This window comes from Euphorbia lathyris, chromosome 9 (genome assembly GCF_963576675.1).
Source record: "Euphorbia lathyris chromosome 9, ddEupLath1.1, whole genome shotgun sequence".
NCBI classification, from domain to species: domain Eukaryota; kingdom Viridiplantae; phylum Streptophyta; class Magnoliopsida; order Malpighiales; family Euphorbiaceae; genus Euphorbia; species Euphorbia lathyris.
The window spans coordinates 29,422,253-29,432,742 of NC_088918.1; positions in this window are offsets into that span (position 1 = coordinate 29,422,253).

Genomic DNA, 10,490 nt, shown 5'->3' on the forward strand with positions numbered 1-10,490 from the left:
GGCGAACGTCGTTCTGGTAAAGAAGGCGGGCGGATCTTACCCCATGTGTATTGACTTTACGGATCTCAACAAAGCTTGTCCCAAAGACAACTATCCTCTGCCATGTATTGACATGCTTATGGACGGAACCGCCGGTCACGCCATGTACTCCTTTACGGATGTGAAGTCAAGTTATCATCAGATCCCCATGGAGCCCTCAGATAGAATCAAGACCTCGTTCGTAACACATCAAGTCACTTATTGCTTCAAAGTTATGCCCTTTGGGCTTAAACACGCGGGTGCAACTTATCAGAGGATGATGAACAAGATATTCGCAGATAGTAAAGGGGATAACTATTCTGTCTATGTAGATGATATGATCATCAAAAGCACAACCATAGAAAGGCATGCAGACGATATAAAGGAAGTACTGGATGTACTCCGACGTCACAACATTAAGCTGAACCCAGAGAAGTGTACTTTTGGTGCGACGTATGGAAAATTCTTAGGGTTCATGATCAGCGAAAAAGGAGTTAGCCCAAATCCTGACAAGGTTAAGGCTGTCCTAGAAATGCAAGCACCACGGAACATCAGAGAAGTACAACGCCTTAATGGGCGGATCATAGCCTTGGGCAGGTTTATCTATTGTTCAGCTCACAGATGTCAGCCCTTTTACGAGGTCATCAAGAAGCAAAAGGCGTTCGAGTGGAATGAGGATTGTGAAAAGGCCTTCGAAGGAATCAAGCGGTTCCTCACGGAGCCGCCCATGATGAGTCGACCAATGAAAGGAGAGGACCTCTACATGTATGTATCGATTACGGATAAGGCTGTGTGCACGGTCATGATACGAGAGGAGGATGGCCAGCAGTTTCCGATTTATTATGTGAGCAAGGTTCTGAAAGACGCCGAAACCAGATATTCCAAGCTTGATAAAATGGTGCTGGCTGTTGTCACCACAATAATCCGCCTTAGACCATATTTTCAGGCGCATACTGTGGTGGTTCGAACGAATATACCGATGAGAAAGGTGTTGCAGAAGCCAGACACTTCTGGAAGGTTGATGGAATGGGCAATCCGCCTTGGTGAATTTGATGTGAGATATGAAAGCAGGCCAGCTTTAAAGAGTCAGGTCCTGGCAGACTTTGTGAATGAATTCACTGATGAAGGGATAGATCATCCCAAGCCTCCAGTAGAGGAGTGGACAATGTACACCGATGGCGCCTCCTCAGCGGATGGAGCTGGCGTAAGCGTTGTGATCAAGGGTCCCCAATACATAAAGTTACGGTACGCAGCAAAATTAAATTTCCATGCAACTAATAATGCTGCTGAATATGAAGCTCTGGTATTGGGATTACGCCTACTCAAAGAAATCACTCCTGAGCGGATTGTGATCTATAGTGACTCTAAGCTAATGGTCAACCAAGTAATCAAGAATTACGAGGTGAAGGATGATGTTTTGGCCAAATACGTAGTAGAAGTCAAAAAATTGCTGGATCACCTTGAGGCTAAGGAAACCAAATGGGAACTGATTCACGTACCAAGAGAGTCCAACACTGAGGCGGATCATTTGGCCAAAATGGCCTCTTGTGAGGAGAACTGGACAGATCCAGATTGTCCCTTCGAAGTTAAAATAGCTCCAGCCTTCGCTTCAGAGGAAGTATCCCTACTCACAACGGTAGAAGATGATTAGAGATCGGTCATTCGCCAATATCTGCTATGTGGAACTTTACCTGAGGATAGGGAAGAGGCACGGCGGATAGTTAGGAGAGTGGCTTATTTCTCCATAATCAACGACGGCCTTTACAGAAAATCTTTTAGCCACCCTTGGTTGAAGTGCATTCTGCCAGAAGAGGGACAACAAATCCTTAAGGAGCTACATGAGGGATCATGTGGGGCTCATGAAGCATCCGCCACCATCTTGAAGAAATCCAGGTTAGCGGGTTTTTACTGGCCCACGGCCGAATTAGATGCACAAAAATTGGTAGAATCTTGTCATAGTTGCCAGATTCATGCTAATGAATCACATACTGCCAAACATCTCCAAAGGCCCATCATAGAAGGACGGCCATTCGCCCTTTGGGGAATAGACATTGTCGGCCCATTTCCTCCAACTCGCCGACAGAGGAGGTACATGGTAGTGGCAGTGGATCATTTCACCAAGTGGGTAGAAGCCGAAGTTGTCTCCTCCATCACTGCAGAACGAATGGTGGAATTTGTCAAGGACAACATCGTGGGAAGATACGGTGTTTCGCATACCATCATCACCGATAATGGAACACAGTTCAACTGTAGCGAATTCAAAACTTTCTGTGAAGAGTTGGGCATTCTGAACAGATTTGCCTCCGTTTATTATCCCCAATCCAACGGGATGACCGAGGTCACGAATCGGAGATCATAAAAGGGATAAAGAAGAGATTAGGAGAGCATGATAAGAAGTGGGCGGATCAGCTGACAAGCGTTTTATGGGCTTATCGCACCACTCCTAGGACGGCCACAGGAGAAACACCATTCGCCCTCTCTCATGGTGTAGAGGCTGTGATCCCGGTTGAAATACAGGTCCCAAGTGATAGAGTGGCCTTTTATTGCGAAGAGGACAACGACAAAAGGCTAAGGGAAAATCTGGATCAGGTAGGCGATCGAAGAGACCAAGCCTATGTACGCATGGCGGCGTATAAACAGCGGATCGCCGCTTACCATGATAAAAATGCCAAGCTTGTGGATCTGAATGTGGGTGATCTTGTGCTCCGAAAGGCCGACAAAATCCAGTCTCGAATCTTGGCTATTAACTTTTTTTTTCTTTTTTTATTCTTTTTAATTATGAAGGATCAATTAAGCCCTCTCGGGGACTTGCTTAAGAATAAGAAAGAGGTAAATACCAAGAAGGCAAAGGCAAATTAGGGCTCAACTGGACGGGTCCGTATCAGATAGTGGACAAGATTGGATCCGCCACATTTAAAATTCAGGACATGGAGGGCAACACATTGCCGCGCACATGGAACCTCCAAAATCTCCGTAAATATTTTGTCAGAAAATGAGGTGTACACACAGTCTTGAGTACTCCTTTTCCTTTAGTAAGCTTTTTTCCCATGTGGTTTTTCTTACTAAAGGTTTTAACGAGGCTCACCTATAAGACCTGCTTGCTGTAATAAAGCATTTCGCCCATTAATAAACATCATTTGTTCTATTATCTGTGTTCTTTTTAAAGTTTATTGCAGCAATATTAATATTCCAGTCTTAAAAAGAAGGGGGGCATCCAACACTCTCCACATTAACAAAGTATCACTATCTCATAGCGACTTATGGGCGGGTCCATCTCTGAGAGGATCCCAATCTCTGATAGAGTTAAAATGATCCTTAGACGCAAGGTCTTTACACTCTCTTACATATCCTTCCCAAAAAAGGATTCACAAGTCCTACGGGCGGATCACTTCACCTCAAAGACAGGTAGCAAATTGATCCCCTAGGCAGCTTTACTTCCTTCAATGGAATAAAACAGCTTCTAACCTTCACAAAGGTCCATGCAATGGAGTATGGCTGGCCACCTACTCTAAAATAAATCCTAGATGCCTATACATTTACTTACGCAAACGTAATAGTAAAATAAATAGCTGCCATAAAGGATTAAAACAAACTGTACTTAACGATTTTTTACAAATCACAAGTAAGCAACTAATTAACAATGGGAGCATCCTCCTTTGCACTATCCTCGCTTACGGCGCTTGCCTGGAAAGCCTCCTTCTCCACAGCCTCAGATACGCCAGCCAAAGGTACCTCCTTTTCCACGGAAGTTATGGCACCAAAAGGAAGGGCGTTATCGGTGATCGGTTCTTCACCCGCCTTGGGGGGCACTTCCTCAAGCTCCACTAGAGGGACAGTAGTGGAAGGTTTGCTTTCTTCCATGGGTCCCTTCATCCATCTCCGAACATATTCGCGGATGTATTCCTTAGCGTCTGACAGCTTGTCATATTTGGCTACGTCTTCTGGTTTGGGGACGACGAATTGCGGATCTGTGAAGTCAATCTCGGGATGCGCCAGGGAAAAGTACGCCATGAGCAGTTCGCCATAATAGAAGGCTTGCTCACCCGCCATATATCCAGCTTCTCCTAGGGCGTCCTCATGGTTCTTGGCGTCTGTCACAATCTTTTCCTTCAGCTTCTCAATCTCCGCATCTCTAAGGACTAAGGCGGTTGTGGCAGAGGCAAGGTTCGCATTAGCAGAAGCAATGTGCGCATTGGCATCCGCTACCTCTTTTTCCAGTTTTTCAATGGTTGCCTTATCCGCCACACCTTGAAGGAGCTCGGTCTCCATAGCACGTATGCGAGTATACATCTGTCAAAAACAAACAATTTCGTTAAGAGAAAAGAGCAAAGGGACAACTTTTTCTACAAAAAGAAATCCTTTCTAGGGGACTCACCATAAGGAGCTCTGTTTTCCCTTTTTGCGCATGAATGGAACCAGGAATTTGGTTCTGATTCCTTTGCACTTCGCCCACCTGACCCAGGGCTTCATCCAAGTCGTTTATGATGGACTCATTCTCAAAAGATCCTTGAGCGCCATACTTGGCGGACCAGTATCCGCCCATATCAGGCTTCGCCATCTGCACAAACATTCAAGGGTCAAAACTTAAAACTTGATGAACAGGTAAAAATAAAAGGCAACTTACCTGTTCTATCTCCCCAACAGGCCTGGCGGACCTCATGGCGTCCGCCATAAGCTTAGGGCCTTTAGTGGCCATAGGCTTCCTCCTTTTTAGTGGCGGCTCGACCACTGTTCCCGCAGGGCGTTTTCCAGTATCTGTTTTGTTGAAACACCTTTCCACATAATTTTGATTTGACAAAATTGTTTAAGTAAATACATATTCTAAACACACTAAGTTTAAATGCTTTGTTTTATTCTACTAATGTGTTTGTTCAATGTTGAGTTATAAATGTTATAAGTCATAAGGATTGGAAGGCCCAAGCCCAATACGGAAGCCAAGGCCCAAGTCAAACAACTCAGTACACTCGGCCCGCGTATGTCAAGACGTTGCCGTTTTGAAACAAAACGCAACTCAGCAAACGGAAGGATCTAGAAGACCTTCGGGAACAACTTCAAGATGAAACTGCTGAGTAGTCTCGACAAACGTACAAGACAGCAGCTGGCGAAGGAAAACTTCCAGACAAAGTGTTTCCTCTTTTGGCAAAGTTCAGACGACACAGTATGCTGTCCAGTTGACCTTACCATAAAAGGAGAGACCATCTGCTGAGCTGACCGAGGACAGAAGATACACGATTGTGATTGGTCGAGAGCTCTGAGCAAGTCAGGATGACAACGACATATAGCCGTTTCCCTCCAACGGTTATTTCGAAATTCGAAATGACCGATGCCCAGACGTCTCTATAAATAGTGCCATCACAAGCTTCATTCTACACAGAACTTGATCAAGCAGTTACGCTGACCAAATTTCTACACAAGTTTTGCAAGCAAGAAGCAAAGCAAATCTTACACTACAATTTCTTATATTTGTGTAAAAGTCTAGAGTGATTGTTAAATCGTCTAAAGTGTCTTAGCACATCTTTGTATTAGGACAAAACACTTATCATTTCTAGAGATAGAAAGGAGAGGCTGAGTACTCGGTTTTAAGTACTCAGTGTGAGATTAGGATTGAGTAGAAGTATAGATGAAGGTACTCTTGTCATACTCAATTGCTGATATTGTAAAGGGTTTGAGGCTCTACCTTTAAAGAGCTCAGTAGAGGATTTGAAATCTCAGAACGTGTTCCGGGGACAGGACGTAGGCTTAGAAGAAGCCGAACCTGGATAAATCTTCTAAGTGAAGTATTTCTTACCTTTAACTCCTTATTTATATTGCTTGCTTTAAATAATCAAAACTGACCAAGTAAAGAGGTCAAATTGAGTTGTGCGCGTTGAACGTCTGAGCTCAGGAATAGACTCTAAGTGCTATCTCCTGACTCAAGCTAAGAAACTGACCTAGTCACCTGTTGACTAAGCCAGTATCCTGTTGTTTACTCAGCGCCGCTGTTCAAACCTTTTTCTTGAGAAAAAGAAGTCTGCCCTAATTGAAGGAAAAAGTTTAAATAGTTCCTAACCCCCCCTTGGAACTATACTTGCAACCTTACAAGGGTCCAACACGTTTGAGGATTCACCACTTGATCTTTCCTACGTGCTTCAGCCTCTAAAAACTTCCTACGCTTCTCTGCAATAGCGTGATTGGCCTTAGATAAACCCCTGCCAAGGAAAACATTGAAGTAATCAAAGTTCGAGAAGAAATAAAAGTTACCTTGGTCAAATTGCGCAATCTTGGAGTAAATGAATTGCTCCCCCTCTCGGCGAATCAACGGAATATCGCTCATCATGAAGGCTAAAGCGTCTGCGTATGTCCATGCATCCGCCTTGATCTTCTTCATGAGCTCCGCCACCACTTCATCACTATCGGTCAATATTCGCATATCGCCCGCCATGTGTAAAGGCTTGGGATTCCAAAACGAGGGAAAACCCAGAGATTCGCCCTCTTTTATCTTCACGTAGAAGAATTTCTCATCCCAGCAATGAACATTGGACATTTTGTCACTAAATGGCGAATATGCCCCGAATTTGGCGAAAGTGAGATAGGATTCAGATTTCCGTTGCGAGGGTTTATGGAAAGCTCTAAAAACACGACCCGTATATACCACTCCTAAATTTGAGGCAAGGTAGCAGTCTAAAGCAATATCCAACCAACCGTTGGGGTGCAGTTAGCTGGCTGTAATATCAAAGTAGGAGAGGATGTCCGCCATCATCTTTGGGAGAGGAAGCCAGAACCCTCTCTCTACATGACTGCAATATACTGTTAGAAAACCGCTAGGCGGACAGGAAGGTCGTTGATGGGCTGCGGCTAACTGAGTCTCATAATTATTGATCCAGGGGAAGCGACTTGCCAGATCCACTAAATCCGCGGCACTCATACGAGACGGAGTAGACTCCGCTCGAGGGTTCTTTTTCCTAGGTGGGATAGAAGAAGAGGCCATTATCCCCGGAAAACACCTAGTCTTAACGGCCGGAGCGGTACCGGAGACAGAGGTAAAAAGAACTGGATATCTGGTGGAACGAGTTTGGTAGCGATTACACGCCGAGTTACTAAACCCAGCTAAATCGGAGCTAACCGTGTCCTCGGAGGAAGAGGAGTTCTCCGATGACGAAGTGGTCCAACTAAAATCAACTACTATTTCGGGAGAAGGGGTCGAATTAAAAAGCTCTGAAGTTGATCTAGAAGATGAAGACGAACTTCTAAACATTCAGAGAAAAGTTAAACAGAAGAAGATGAACTTACATGTGAAATCAGAAGCTTGGAACGAAACTCTGAAAATTCCCAGGAAAAGCTTCGAACAATAAAGGAGACAATGAAAAAGAAATGGAGAAGAAAGAGAAAGCGAAAGAGGAAGGGGGATGTTTTCTCCTTCCTGGGACAGTGCGTCCACTACACGTGTCATTCATCAATTGGCATCGAACAGGGTGCTCATTAATGCAGATGTTTATGACGGCGCGCGGAAGCTCAAAAGCCCTAAAGGACTTTAAGGGCATTTTGGGGGGGCTTCTGATAACATAGAGATATTATCCCAAGGACCAAAAGGGATATTCGCCTTGAGAACGCCGCGTATTAATCCCCAAAGGGGAGCCGGCAGGCGGATCTCCACGGTTCTGCTCAGAGAGATCCGCTGGCGGACCTATGAGGCGAATCTCTTCATTCATCTGATTCGCCACTATAACGGCTGGCCGCCGACTCGGCCATAAAGATCATTAATGAGTTATCAATTAGCTAAACCGCCAGGTTAAAGATAACTTGTAACCGCCATTAATGGAGCATTAATGGAGGCTTTCTAGTTGCCTGAAGGTTACGACTTCCTAGCTATATATAGCCTGATTCCCTAGGCTATCAAGGTACACATTCTCACAACCTTTGTCAATTCAGTTTGTCTCCTTGATTCACCTTACTGACTTTGGCATCGGAGCTTCCCCCCGTCGAACCCAACGACGCCCCCATAAGGACGGGCGTTGATCATAATTTCACTACCTGTTATCATTATGATATTCCCCCAGAGCAATTAAGAAGTCAGGTTGATAACTGACATTAACCTTTCTGTATTAGGTACAGTATACTACGATCCTTCATCAACTATATCCTGTCGGTCAATTCCTTATAACCATGGAATGTGTCAAGGTTACATATAACGAAGAGTCTGGTTTTACTTATACAGGTTGAATTCACTCTGAAAGATAAGTTAAGTGAAATGTTTATTTCTACTCTTAACTGTATCACCTTGCAAGGATTTCAGTCAATTCACCACAAGCGGCCTTTTGGATATATCTCCCATTTATCGGGAGTGACGAATGCTCAATCTGACATTAACCATTCTGTAATTACTTCGCGTGATACCCAACCCTGCTCTCACACACCCTAAGCTCCCACCTATTGGATCGTGCTCGCACAGAATCAAAGTATCAGACTCCACAATCCAGAATTACTAATTAATGAATGTTTGAGTCTGAGGATTAGTTATACCTACTATACCGATGAGATGAACAGTTGACACATTAGATAAATCACTCCATTCTGTTATCTCAAGTCGGGTCCCAATCCTAATGAACTCCTTCATCAGATCCATGTAACTGTCTAGATATCAGAATATCTAAAGCTTGTGAGATCAACTTTCTCTCTCGACAGAAAACACTGTTACATGCAAGTCTCAACAACAATATGCCAATCCCTATAACATATTACTTGACTTGAGTTTACTTTAAGTCTATCAGTCTATTATAAAGTATAGTCTCACTTCATGCTTGTATGAACACTTTATAACTACTTGAATAAACTTAGGATTACTTCATTTGCGAAAGATTTGTACCTTTATATATAGTTACATATTAATGCTATATATCTGATTAAACAAATGACCAAATAAACAATTTATTCATTAATATTAATATCCAAAATAATTGTATTTAGGACACTAAATTCCAACAAAGAAATCACTTGAAGACCCTGCAAAGTCTTCTAAGCTGGATTTGATTTAACGAAGAAGAATTCGGACAAATATCTGCAAGCTCGAAACAAATTTAAAGCTGATATTTTACTTTGAATGAGAAGATTAGCAATTTAGAAGCTGCTCTGACCGAATCCAAATCCAAAACTGCCCAAGAAAAAAAGAGAAAATTGACTTGTTGAATAAAGGATTAGCAGTAGCTCAGAGTTCTAACACTTCTTTGCGTGATAAAGTAGAATCTTTAGAAGCAGGGAAATCTATGATTGGGGTTACCTTTGCGAAAACAGTCAAAGATTTAAAAGAGCAAATGAATACCACTTTAACCGAAGTGACTAAAGAAGCCAAAGCTTTGGATATCAGCTGATCCCTGAAATTTAAGGTTGTGTTTCTATGCACCCTAAGGGAAACTTATCCCGATGCTGACTTTGATTTTTGGGTGAAGCTTTTGCCACCCGAAGATTCTGAAGATGCTCCTAAAGCTCCTCTACCAGGAGAATTCCATGATCCTTTTTAGATTTTTTTTAATCTTTATTGTAGTTTTTATCTTCATTGCTAGCGAATGTATACAAGTATTTTATTTTAATATAAAATTTCACTTCTTTATTCAGCATTGTACGAATGTTAGATAAATTCAGTATCTTAATTCAATTTCATTACCAATATCTCTTTATCAAAGTCGCAATTAGAGGTGTAGAGAAAATATGATTAAAATAATTAGACCCAAAACCATTCTCATATTCAACATACAAAAAGGAAATAAGAAAAACTTATACGTGACATAATAAAAAGAACTGTCTGAATAAAGAATACATCGTAAAACCGTCTAGTAAATCCTACAGATCAGTCCAATACATCGTAAAATCATTCAATAAATCCTATAGACCGGCCAGTCTGCAATTTAACCAAAAAAAATTAATGAAAAAGTAAGAAAAAACAAACGAATATAAACACAAACAAACAAAGAAATAAAGAAGATAAAATTATGGACTCACCAAAACCTGAGCAAGACGGCGACGTCACCATGGAAAGGTGGCATGTCATCAAAAGCCATAATAGGAAAGAGATGGTAAATCCTAGAGATCAGAGCGTCTCTAATTCAACGAAAAAGACAAACAAAAATCTAAGCAAAGGGAAACGAACATAAACATAATTAACTAAAAAAACAAAGAAAACAACATTATGAACTCCACAGAGAATGAGCAAGGTGACGACGTCATCATCAGAATCCATAATAGGAAAGATGCGGTAAATCTTATAGATCAGACTGCTCGGAATTTAACGAAAAGAATGAACAAAAAACCAAGAGAAGGGAAACGAACACAAACACAATCAACCAAAAAAATAAAGAAAACAACATTATAAGCTCACAAGAGCCTAGGCAAGATGACATCGTCATATTTGAAAGGCAGCGTCGTCATCGAAAGCCACATTAGGAAAGAGGCTGCTAGGATTCTTTAGGAGAGAAACCACATAGAAATAAAGAAAATGGCGG